This window comes from Megascapheus bottae, chromosome 11 (assembly GCF_031878675.1).
Source record: "Megascapheus bottae isolate mThoBot1 chromosome 11, mThoBot2.hap1, whole genome shotgun sequence".
NCBI classification, from domain to species: domain Eukaryota; kingdom Metazoa; phylum Chordata; class Mammalia; order Rodentia; family Geomyidae; genus Megascapheus; species Megascapheus bottae.
This window is the reverse complement of record NC_143519.1, coordinates 58710921-58724030: the sequence shown is the minus strand read 5'-3', so window position 1 is coordinate 58724030 and position 13110 is coordinate 58710921. Positions and strand designations below refer to the sequence as shown.

The window sequence follows — 13110 nt, the reverse complement described above, 5'->3', positions numbered from 1 at the left end:
AAAACAGTACTATAATTAAGAGAAGTCAATCAACAGTTAAGTTTCACAAACCAGTGATGTAAGTTAGATCTAGGTCAAATCCATCCTTGGCATATCGTCTCTTATTGCCAGACACCTGGGAGGAACAAAAATGATGAAGCTGTAAAACAGAAGTCAACCACAAAGAATTTGATATTGCTACCTAAAACTTTTACCAGGATGGGAAGCAAACATGTCCTGCCCACTTACCAGTCTTCTGATTAATTTTTCTAGATGTCTTTTCTGAGTTGCAAGGTGAAAGATCCTCAAAAGTGTTATCAGCCTCAGAAGCCGAAAGAATACAATCATTCTAAAAATTTATGGATACATACTTTTAGTTCAGAAAGAGAAGAGTTCATCAATACATACGTTTAAATCTGTGTACATATGTTACATCGCTCTGCACCACCCCCATGGCCTCCATGTTCTGCTCTAGTGCTCTAACAGTCAGTTATACCCCTCATCCCAGAGGACCCTGGGTAACATATGGACATACTTGGTAGTCACAACCAAATGGATGCAGGGGCTAATCACATCTAGGACTGCTGCTAAACACCCTACAATAAATATGAATCTAGGAAGAATGATAGGATGTTTTTGTCCTCTCTTCCCTACCCAAGTAATAACTATCTTCTCAAAATATCAGTAATGCTAAGATTGAGAAATTACTGTCTGGACAAACAGTAACGAGTTCATTCAGATTTATAGACTATTTTAGTTTTCATCTTTCCCCCAACTGAACTTTGATTGTTTGTACATTGGTGTTATTCCTTTTAGTAACAGAGGCTCCCTACAGCTAGTACATGCATATCAGGCAGGGAACAGGTTGCAATACTTCCCAACCATACTGGCTGGTGTTTCTCCTCCATTCAGAAACACAAAGGTGTGGACATGTCCAACAAGATTCATTTGGCAGAACTGCCTCAACCATGGTTCACAGATCCCAGAGCTACCAATTCAGTGGTCTAGGGTGGAGCCTGAAGTGTTCTTTCTTTCTTATTTTCCTTCCTTCTTTCTTTCTTTCTTTCTTTCTTTCTTTCTTTCTTCTTTTCTTCCTTCATTCCTTTCTGTCCTTCCTTCCTTCCTTCCTTCCTTCCTTCCTTCCTTCCTCCTTTATTCCTTTCTTTCTTTCTATCTTTCTTTCTGAAAAACGCACTTTATTGGGAAGCAGAGTGCTGCACAGCATAGACAACAGAGATTGCCAGATGTGAGACCTACAACCACATTTCCTAAGACAAAGGGGAATTTTTAGTAAAATCATCTGCCCCATGGTTTCCACTGGGCAGGCACTCATAGCTTCCCAGTGGAGAGCCAGGAAAACTCCCATCACTTTCCTGAGGCAGTTGTGGTTCCTAGAGATAGAGCCCCTCAGGTGTGCCTTCTTGTTTTTAATAAACAAGGTTTTCTTTAGATTTTTTGAAGTCTGCATTTGTTACTTTCATTCTGCGTTCCCTCAAGGCCATCAGCCCAGCTTCGGTACAGATTGCCTTATTGTTGGCCCCAGAGAGATCATCTTTGCCCTGATCAAGTCATCTAGAGTCACGTTGTCTGCCAGGACAGTCATGCTTTTATGAATGTGGAAGGTGAGCTTATTTTTTTTTCTCATCTGGCAGGGGGAACTCAATCTTTCTGTCAATGAAGCCTGGTCTGATCAGTGCTGGATCCAAAGTTTCTATCTGGTTTGGGGCCATGATCACTTTCACATCCCCCCTTGAATCAAAATGATTCAAGTGGCTTAACAGCACCAACATGGTTCTCTGAACTTCTCTCTCACCTCCAGAGTCCAAATCTTACATTCTGGTGCCAATGACATCAATTTAATCAATAAACACAATGGATGGTTCGTGTTCTTCTGCAACTCGAAACAATTCCCATGCAAGTAGGGGCCCGTTGCCTAGGTGCTTTTGAATAAGTTGTGAGCCCACCACTCTCAAGAAAGTGGCCAATGTTTCATTTCCTACTGCTTTAGCCAACAGTTTTACCTGTGCCAGGTGGCCTATAGAGAATGATGGGTGTTTTATACCAATCTCTTCATAATATTCAGGATGAGTGAGAGGCAATTCCTCAGATTCCTTAATATACTGGATTTGGTTGTCTAAGCCACCCATATCTGCATATGTCTCCTGGGGAGCCTCTCCACCTTCATCACTGTGACCAGGGGGACCGTGTCATCCATTAGCATCCCTATCACCGCATGCACTTTGTGGTTGAGCAGGACTGAGCAGCCTGGTTCCAGCAGGTTCTTGTCCAGGATGGAAAGGATGATGACACAGTGCTCAGAGCCCACAGATGTGGACACTGTGGCACAAATGTCATCAGTGTTCCTCTTCCAAGGTGCCTACCGACATCAGGGTCCCCCCCATCCACCTTCCATCTTTCCTCCTCTTGCTTTGCTTCTAATAGCTTCATTTGTTCCTGATTTCTAAGAAATTCTTCTTCCATGAGAAGATAATCTTTAATTCTCTCTAACTTCAGTTATTTCAAGCGACACTGAGTGTAAGGTGTCACCAGTGGCAGTTTGCTGGCAGCATCTGGTCACTTCATTTTCTTCTTCTATTTCTCCACTCTAGTTGGTACAGGTACTTCATATTTCCTTTTCTTGTCCTTATCATCCTTCATGCTACCTCTGGCCATGACCACGACTCTGACTCCGATCCATGTTGATTCAGCTGCTGTAGCTGCTACCTCAAGTGTTGTCTTGCTACCAAGGTCTCAAGTGGTGTTGAGGTTGCCCATTGAAGGACCATATGGATTGAGGTTATTTTCAAGATCCAAACCCTAGCCAAAGCAATATTTACTTGGGGATCACACTGGACCTCTCAGAAACTTTGGTAAGAAAGAATCTATTTCTTTGACTTCTAATGAATATAGCTAAAAGCCTCCTAACATTAGCCCTCCAATGTACATTGGTATTTTTCTATCTCATTTAGGGAAAGGGAGATAGAGACAGAGGCAGACACAGACACAGATACAGACAGACAGCCACACCCATACACATATTACTTAGTAATCCCTTACTGCTTTAACTTTGCCTTAACATTCTTCATTTTACCAAACTGCCATTGCAAAAATCCATTATCTGGGTTGCCATATATGGGATTTCCTGGTTTCCATCGGCTATTTTTTAGAGAAGTATAACTAGAGCCACTGAAACTTCATACATGTTCAAGTCAATACACTTGCAATATTAGGAAAAGCAGATTAGTAGATCATCAAGGGGGGATTTCAAAATGATATTCCAGTTCATATATCCAATGGAAGTACTTTAGTGAAGACACCTTTAACTGGCCTTAAATGCTGTCTTTTTTTAGATCTCAAGGGTATGAAAATGTATCATTTTCCCTTCATTTGTTCTTCCATTTTTGTGTTACAGTCCCTTGAAATCAGGTTCTTACACTTGCTAAGTAGGCCTCTACCACTCAATCCATGTCATCATCCCTAATATTTTATTTTCAAAAAAATGTATCAGGTTCAGAACTTAAACAGAAATCAGTTCAATATACACAATTTAAGACAAGAATAAGTACAAATTAAGGAACAAATGAAAGAAAAGTGTGACAGTTAAGTCATGGGTTTCCTACCTTTGGATATCTTTAAAAAATGTAGCATTAAAGAATATGTATGTGATGTCCATAAATAAAATAATGATAGTGATGGCAGCATCTGTAATATTGAGGAAATCTGAAAAATAATGCTTTTTCCTATAAGAGAAAGTAAAAAAAAATGGTTATCTTCTTTAAGAGGATAGAGGAAAATCTTTAGAGCAAAAAGTACTTGACTCAACTTCATTAAAATTGTTATTGTAATAGATTCTATGAAATGGATGGACTGGATTTGGGAAAGAGAAAACATAATACTGGTGGAAGGTATTCAAGTAGTAAATTTGTATTATTACATACTTGCATACCTGATGACAATCAAAGCTTAATGAATAAGCCATCTACCCCAGCCATTGGACAAGAGGCATGCACTGCCTTCTAAAATGGAGTTGGAAGAAGACAAGTGCAAGTGTACAGTTCTGTTGAGCAACAATTTCAGTACATCATACTATCCCCAGATCAATATGTGAGTATCATATGAGATGGGTAGGAACTGGGCTTCTGAACTCATAATCTGTCCTTGCACCCACAATGGAATCCCAAGGGGCTGCTGTGTCCTTAAAAGGGCAAAGACAGACATCCATCTACCAGACTCCTTTCCACCACTGACTCCTGCAGAGGTGAGCACTAGTCCTCCAGGAAAAGCATCTTCACACTCTGAGGCAGTCTGTCAGGATCAGACTAACCTGGCAGTGAATAACTCTGCTTAGCTCAAGAGAAGAAGGAGAACAAGTCCTCAGGAAAGAACATACACTGCCTTCTGAAATGACTTGGAGAAAGGGAGGCTAGGAAACCCAGTGCCTGACTCGCCCAGCAGCCCATCCCCAAGGCTTGCCTCACCCATCCTACTTTTCAGAAAACCAGCAAGCAGGAAAGGGAAGCAATCTATTTCTTTCTTGCTACATCTCACTAATGAGATAAGCAATCTCCACATCACCTGCAGATGCTTTCATTGAAACTTTTCCTTTCAATGAACTCAGGACTATTTAGAGTGCAGTATCTAGTATTTCACATACTATCAAACATTACTTGAAATTCCAGTCAGAATCAAAGTATTGATCTATAGACCTCAAGTATATACTTCTCCTTCTATTTTTTAACAGTCATGGGGCTTGAACTCTGGGACTGGGTACTGTCCTTGAGCTATTTAGCTCAAATATACCATGCAACACTTGAGCCAGAGAAACACTTCTGGTTTTCTAGTAGTTAACTGGAGATAGGAATCTCACAGACTTTAGCACCTGGGCTGGCTTGGAACTGTGATTCACAGATCTCAGTTTCCTGAGTAGCTAGGATTACAGGCATGAGACACTGGGCCCAGATTCTTCTTCTTTTTTTTTTCTCAAGTCCTGGTGCTTCAACTTAGGGCCTGAACACTGTCCTTGGACTTTCTCAAGGTTAGAGCTTTACCACCTGTGCCACAGCACCACATCTGGCTTTTTCTATATGTGGAAACGAGGAATTGAACTTGGGTCTTTCTGCATGCTTGGCAGGCATTCCACCATTAAGACAGACTCCTGGCACTCATACTTCTCCTTCTTAACGTACACATTGACATATTAATTGCCTAGCCCCTTTTGGTAAATCCCTTTAAGCTTTATCTGTTCAAAGACTTTTCTCAACTACTCCATGAGAGTGTCTCAAGCAATATAAAACTAATTAAAGCTACTCAATGAAAATCTGGGTTTGGGCCTTGGCTTCAAGAATGCTTTTCAAGAGGCACACATTTGTTTGGATTGATCTTCTAATTAATTTAGTATCCTGAAAAAAATTTGGCTGGGAGTTTGTCCTAGTAGAATGTTTGCTATCATGCACCAAGACCCTGGTGCAATTCCTTGGCACCACATATATAGAAAAACACTGGGAGTGGTGCTGTGGCTCAAGTGGTAGTTCTTTAGCCTTGAGAAATGTCCAAGGACAGCGCTCAGGCCCTGAGTTCAAGCACCAGGACTGGCAAATAAATGTTATTTTATGTAAATCAAGGAGATAAATGGGAGTTTCAAGCACACAGTTAAGGGAAATAGTGAGCCTGAGCTATTGGTGGAGGAGCCAGTCTCAGTAGGGTTCTTCAGATTTAGGCTTCAGAGAGAATAAAACTTACCGTGTCACAAATACTTGTAGAACAACATCCAAAAGGAAAAATATAGCAATCAGAAGGGAAATTGTTCTATACTCTAATGGAATATGTAGTTTGCTGGTCGTAACTATGATATCTGTTACCATTAGACCAAGATCGACAAAAATCAGTAGTATTGCCAAAATCCTAAAATAAATAAAGACAATGAGAGTTTGGCACCACATTTCAACAATTCCTAAAACTATATGTCAGATGCTAAAAAGACATTATTTAAGATTATAGTGGCCAGTGGTATGAAGAATTATCCAATAGAAGCACTGAATAGTGAACAACATTCCCTCCTAAACAGTATACTGGAGGGTATGTAGAAACCACACAATAACTGCAAGCTAGAACAAAAATGGAAATGAAATGATTAGTCTGTCAGTATAAACTCTTTAAATATTGATAAATTCTGAAGATGAATCTATCAGTTTCTTTTAGCACATAAAAACTCATCAATCTGAATCTTTGTCAGAGTGTAATAGTTAAAGCTCAGTGAAGGCATAACTGACCTAAGTGCTTGAAGGACCACCTGCCTGTGTGCGGTGGTTCATAGCTATGATATTAGCTACTCATGAGACTGAGGAGGATACCAGGTCAAGGCCAGCCCCAGCAAAGAAATTCCACAAACCCACTTCAACAAGACAAGCTAGGTGTGATGATGTGAGCCTCTTGTCCCAGCCAGGTCAATAAGGCAACTTCAGTCTTCCTACTGAAGTCCAGGTCAGTCAGAGCAAAAAGCCAAACCTTATCTCAGAAATAAGAAAGTAGGAAGGGCTAGAAGTCTAGTTCAGTCAGTAAAATGCTTCTCCAGGAAGCATGAGGCCCTAAAACGAATAATGCCCACTTTGATCCTAAGATTTTTATTGAGGATTTTAACATGGATATGATTATTTATTTGGGGGTACTCCTTGCTCAGCTGTGGACACATGAAAAAGAATTCAATTCCATACATATTTATGGAATTGAACTCTAAGTGCTTTGAAGCCTTTCTGTCACATATTTTAAACGAACTACCCATTGGTTGATTGTATCGTTTATGTCGTTATGACGATGAATTGAGAAGATTTCAAAGTCTTTAAAACTGAAACTCAAATGAAAATACTATTAATTTTTATGTACTCTAAGGCACAGTATAAAATTATTCTCATATGTAGAGTGGAAGCCTAAGGAACGTGTTTCCAGAATGGAGGAATCACATAAATAAGGGAGTTATTAGAATACAACCTATACTTCCAAAAGTTTAACACTTCGTTGTTATTCTTTCCTTTATTTTTACTTTCCTTCTTTCCTCCCTCCTTCCATACTTTTCCCTGTTTTCTTCTTTCCTACTTTCCTTCCTTCCTTGCTTCCCTCCTTCCTTCCTTGCACTCCCTCTCCCTCTCCCACACCCTCCCCCTCGCAATCTCCCTCTCCCTCTCCCTCACACCCCTCCTCTCATTCTTCCAGTATTTCTGTCTTTCCTTCTTCCTTTTCCATTCCTGAGCCTTGTACTCTAGGTGCTGTCCCTGAGCTGCTTTTGCTCAAGACTAGCAAACTCACTTGAGCCAAAATGCCACTTCTGGCTTTTTCTGGGTCATTTATTTGAGATAAGAATCTCAAGAACTTTCTTGTCCAAGCTGGATTCCAGTGGTAATCCTCAGCTTTCAGCAAGGATTAGAGATGTGAGCCACCAGCACCCAACTTATATTTACTTACTTTCATGAGTAGAAAAACACATAGCCATATGTCATTACATAGACTTGCTTAAATGCCATTTTTTTCTGAGTTATAAGACCAGCTTAAGACAATTTTCCAAGATCAATTGAATTATAGTATGAAGGCACACATGGGTTATTTTTCAACATCTTAACAGTAGAAACTCTTGTTGCTCAGTTTGGACTTTCTTAGATTCTTTTCACTTCAAATATTGATGTTATATTTTATATACATACTTCATTGCTTGTATTTCTACAGTCTTACCCACCTGAATGATAGCGACAGTAGAATTTTATTTGCAATTTTCTTCATGTGGTTGCTGTAAAATGTGAATAAAAATAAAATCAGTCACATTTTGTCTCTCTTGATATGGCTTTGTTACCTTTTTAGGGAAATAGTAATCTGTTGGTCTTAGGAACCGAAACTTTGGTGCAAATCCAAACAAAAGTACATGCATTGTACAAGATTAACCAAAACCAAAGTCCTGTATAATATCAATTTAAAGGGATATTCTACACCAGTTTTATAATGAAATGCTTTTAATAAACAACTAAAATATTTACATTTATGTTTCATGAGTTTTTCACCTTCACATCCAGAATATATGAGGAAACAAACATACATATACCATACACCAAGTTTTGAATCTTTAGTGTCATATTTACCTTTCACATAAAATTCTAACCCTGACTTGATGGTAAAAGACTTTTCATCCACTAAATAAAGCACATACAATATGAGGGGCCTGTCCTCAGCTGTCAGTTCTCCATGAACAACTGGAAACCTAGTCAAGTCATTATATATTGGCCAACCCAATTCCCAGAGCAATGAAATGAGATACATCAGGATAAACACAGGCCCAAAAAGATTCTCGTGTCTTCATCATCATCTCTTGATATAGACATCTGACACGTAGTTGGGCAGAATTTTGTTTAAGGCTTGAAATACACCTTGGAGGTGGGCCATTATAGGAAAACGTATTTCAAATTAAAACTTCCCTAAGGACTAGTCTTTTCTCACTCTGAGAGAGAGAGGGGGGGGGAGGGAGGGAGGGAGGGAGGGAGAGAGGGGGGGTGGGAGGAAAGGAGGGAGGGGGGAGAGAGAGAGGGGGGAGGGAAGGAGGGAGGGAGGGGGGAGAGAGAGAGGGGGGAGGGAGGGAGGGAGGGAGGGAGGGAGGGAGGGAGGGAAAGAGAGAGAGAGAAAGAGGAAGAAGAAGGAGGAAGAGGAGGAGGAGGAGGAGGAGGAGGAGGTGGTGGTGTAGGAGGAGGAGGATCAATGCTGGTGTTGTATCCTCTAGCTGGAGATAATGGAGCACCTGCAGAGTAGTTTCTTACCCTGCTGGGGCTTCCATCAAAACACTGAATTGGCTTTGGCCACCACAATAGATTAGGAATAAGAAGAATTCTTGATATTTATTCTTAAGACAGCTAAGGTTTTAGAAAGGTAGCTGCAGATATTACATCCAATGCATCTTAGAAAAATATCAAAAATCCTGTATTGTCATCAATACTTCCAAGAAAGTTCTCTAATCTAAATCACTTTCCTTTCTTTGACTATACTTTCATGTGTGTCTGTACCTACATTCATGTTAATATCTATAAGTATACCTAGGTGAGTGGTGCATATATGTTCAGAACATACCCTTCATTGTTGTTAAGTTCATCACGTTTTGTTGTGGTATCAGACAAGATATCGCTACAGGATGAAAACAAAGCACATTGTCAGGTATCTTCTAGACTTGATTACATATCCCCCCATATTTCTCCAATAACCATCAACCAACCGTTCAAAAATGTTTTGTTCTACTTCTATGTGTTTCAATATATTCTGTAGTTTATCTAGCTGTCTATTTCTACTGGAATTCCATCATGGGATGATAGCATGCAGTAATACAATCATTTCTTTTTTCCCATATATTTTTTGTAATTAATAGAAGGGTTACATTATATTCACCAGATTGAAGGTGCATCACTTCACATACATTGATACCCTTTCTCATGTCTTGGTCCCCATTTCCCTCCCCTCCCCCCGGAACATTATCTTGTTTTCCCCCCTTCCCTATCTGTTTTCAAATAACCAAATATACGTATATACAATATATCAGATAACAAGGTGAAATACTGTAACAATATGAGATAACCAAGGGACAGCAAAAGAGATGAGAGATAACAGTACATTAAGGACAACAATCACTCATTATATGGCTTTTGTTTCTATATCCTGGAGGTCCTTTCATTTAGTGTCATACGACATGGACTTATGTATCTAGGTTTTGTTCTATTGTGTATCTCTGCTAGGGGAGCTCAAGGTTTCTACTGATTATGACAAATGAGGGACACCATAGAGCCTATGTTCCTTTGAGTCTGACTTACTTCACTTAATATGATTTTTTCTAAGTGTTTCCATTTTCTTCCAAATGGGGCGATATTGTTCTTCCTGACAGCAGCATAGAATTCCATTGTGTATAAATACCACATCTTGTTGATCCACTCATCAACTGAGGGGCATCTGGGTTGGTTCCATTCTTTGCTATGGTAACTAGTGCTGCAATGAACATCGTTGTGCTAGTGGCTTTAGTATGTCCTTGTTTCTGGACGGTTGGGTAGATGCCAAGTAGTGGAATTGCTGGATCATAGGGGAGCTCTATGTCTAGATAAGTAGGACTGCGTTAAACTGCAGATCTTCTGTATGGCAAAGGACATAGCTAGAAAATTAACTAACCTTGCAACCTTTCTCCAGAGGAATTTCCCTTCACCAAAGAGCACATGGCTCACAAGGACACTTATCTTAAAAATGTCACCTTAAAGCACATGCCCAACTTACAGAAGGTGGACCTCTAGAGGGCAGTTACCAAACTAGATCCAGACTCATATGTGTTTCTGAGAGTAAAAGAATAGCAATAACATAGTTCGGTAGAACCCGAATCAGATGAACAGATGGATTGGATGAGGACTCCCAACACTTGATCCAGTATTGTTCCTCTGATTGCTTCTGGAGCAGTGCAGCTAATTTAAAAATAACCAAGTGTGAAGACATGGAACCTCAGAAAACATGAGAAAGCCTATGCCACTACATGCCTCAGAACACTAAGGAGCTATTGCTCCTGACAGCAGGCTTTTCTCCCATTGCTGTGGGCCAGTAAGAATGGCAGGAATGCTACACTTCCATCTCAGCCAGCATCAGTGGGTGGGGCCCTTGCTCTTTTTGTTCTGAATATGAGGCAAATAAACAAGTCTGTATACCTTTTCAAAATAAAATTCTTTGAAAAATAAAGAATAATTCTTTTAAAAAATCTTAATTGTGAGAAGACTTTAAGAACAGTGTTGAAAGAAATCTATGGACACTTGGATGCCAATGCAGTGACCTCCATGTTTGCTTCTTTATACACAGACACACACACACACACACACACACACACACACACACACACACACTGAACTTTCTATCTTACATTTTAAATGGTAATCCACTTGTAGGTACTCTTTTGGTTTCTACTTCAGTTTTGCTAAAGAATAAAAAGGAATGCAAAAGAAACCATGTCAGTTTGGGTCAAGTTAGTTATAATTAATGTTTAACTAGCAAGCTGATCTTCTAAACTTTACATGTAGCAATCTACCATGTCATCTGTTCTAGAAAATGATTCTAATTGATCATATCAGGCCTGTGAAGACAGAAGATTTCAACCTGGTTATAGTTCTGCATGCCTGTAATCAATGCACACTGAACGCAGGAGAAGAAAGATCATTCCAGGAGAGCTCAGAGTACCTTGAGACCATGGATTAACAACAGCAGCAAAATGCCGAAAGATGTATAGTTGAACTTCTTATTTTTACTACAATAGGACTTTATAGGCTAGCAATGAGGACCTCAGAAAATAGTATTATAAAAGTATCTTTATTAAAAAGTGAAAGATTTATACAATCTGAACAGAAACCAAACTACATGACTCTGATGACAAAATGCCATAGGAAGAAAAAGTATCATCATATTCATAAAAATCTCACCATAATGTGGAATTAGGCAGACAGGCTCACAAGATGACCTAGGACTGGTTAAAGAAGAGCTTATGTGTGATCCTCGACTTTGCTCCACAAAGGATTCTTTCTTTAGCATAAATTTTTAGTCAAAAAACTGATTACATATGAACCAATCGATTTTCACTGCTCATGTCATATTGCTACTTCATATGACACCATACATATTAGTAGCTAAAATCAGAAGATAAGTGAATTCGGTCACCATTTAATTAGAATAAAAATGATACGGCTTGAGATAAGTGCCTTCCCAAGCAGGCTTCTAAATGAGATCACATCCAACTTCCACTCACCACACAGCCATGTGAGAGGCATGTGTGACAGGCTGACCCTTCCTGATGTATGCTTCTTTCATTTTCCTAGCAGCACTGGTGTTCCAACACAGGATCTTTACTTTCTGCCATGCCCTGCATCACGCCTGCCACCAGTCCTTTCATGGTGTTGGTGTTTCTTTGTGTCCAAGTGCTCAGCTCCAGCCATGTGTATGTGCATACTTATGAGTACATGTGTCTGTACATATATATATATATATATATAATATGAACATAAACTTCCACCTCTACACTTGTCTTGGTTTATAGCTTACCTTTCTGTCACATTGCCATCATCAGGTGCTGGACAAGGATCATGTGCAGTTGTGCTAAAGTAACAAAAACACCTATGGTCACATATCACATGAATACGGAAGAGTTCAAATTCTGGGTCAAATTCTGATGCAGGTCCTACATTCATGCACTGTTCTTCCCTATAACTGGTTCTCTTCTCACGTTGATTTGAAATAAATGCAACCTTACAGTTTCAGACCATGAAGAAATACACTTGATGACACAAAAATGACAGTTAGCGTGACTGGCATTCTGGGAGTGAGTGTGTTTCTAGTTCAGTGTGTCATTAAGGAGGACAGGTGCAAGGTCATCTCCAAAAGAGAAAACAACCACATTACTCACCAAGCCACCAAAGAAATTTGGCCTCAAATCACTAAGGGGAAGGCGGGCTCATCGACTATCCATGACCTTCCTCACATCTAATCAAAACCTCCAGTTTTTCCAAGTAACTACAGTTAGATGAGAAAAAGTAGCTACAGACTCATTTCTGATCTGAAAACTTCAGTGTCCTCCATTCACATGCTGGGGAAATCATCAGAGTGACTTGGAGCAAGGAATTTTTGTGTAGTCCCTCTATTGAACATTTATTCCCATGTCAATCCATCACTTTGAAACTTATCAACCACTTTTCCATGCAAATAAGTGTGAGTATTAGGGGAAGGAAAAAATTTAATCTGAGACGATTAGATAGAACAAAATCTTTATGTTCGTGACTTACAACTAAGTGAAAGCAGTGCTCTTAGCTTTTTGTGTTTTCTCCCTAATGGCCCTCTGTTTTCTCAGTCCAAATTTCCTCTTTCTTCCTAGTTAAGTTCCAGGTTCTCCACTCCTTGTGCCAACTTTTTATTGCCATCATTATAAATATCTGCCTTGCTCTAATACTATGTGTGGCATGAGGTCGAGCCTTTTCAGTGTGTAACAGACTTGGATAAGAACAAGTCTTGCATGGTGGCAGAGCAAAACACAGTGCCATTGTAGACACTAATTTCACAATGACAGGGCTCTGAACTATCAGGGATGCATGCATGATCTTGATC

The 13110-nt window shown here is 39.7% G+C and overlaps 2 long non-coding RNA genes and 1 pseudogene across 2 annotated transcripts in view; all 3 read right to left on the bottom strand.

Annotated features, from left to right (window-relative positions):
- Nucleotides 1-3714, bottom strand: part of LOC150057167 (uncharacterized) — a 99132-nt gene extending 95418 nt beyond the window's left edge. The window contains exon 1 of the long non-coding RNA XR_016537136.1: nt 3600-3714. This is a non-coding gene — a long non-coding RNA (uncharacterized LOC150057167). The remainder of the gene's footprint in view (nt 1-3599) is intronic.
- Nucleotides 1371-2677, bottom strand: LOC150057168 (26S proteasome regulatory subunit 4 pseudogene; annotated as a pseudogene).
- Nucleotides 3715-7718: 4004 nt separating the features above from the next.
- Nucleotides 7719-12109, bottom strand: LOC150057166 (uncharacterized). Its single transcript, XR_016537048.1, has 4 exons — nt 12055-12109; nt 10886-10939; nt 9076-9129; nt 7719-7753 (listed from the first exon to the last, which is right to left on the bottom strand). It is a non-coding gene; the product is annotated as an uncharacterized LOC150057166 (long non-coding RNA).
- Between the last annotated feature and the right edge of the window lie 1001 nt (nt 12110-13110).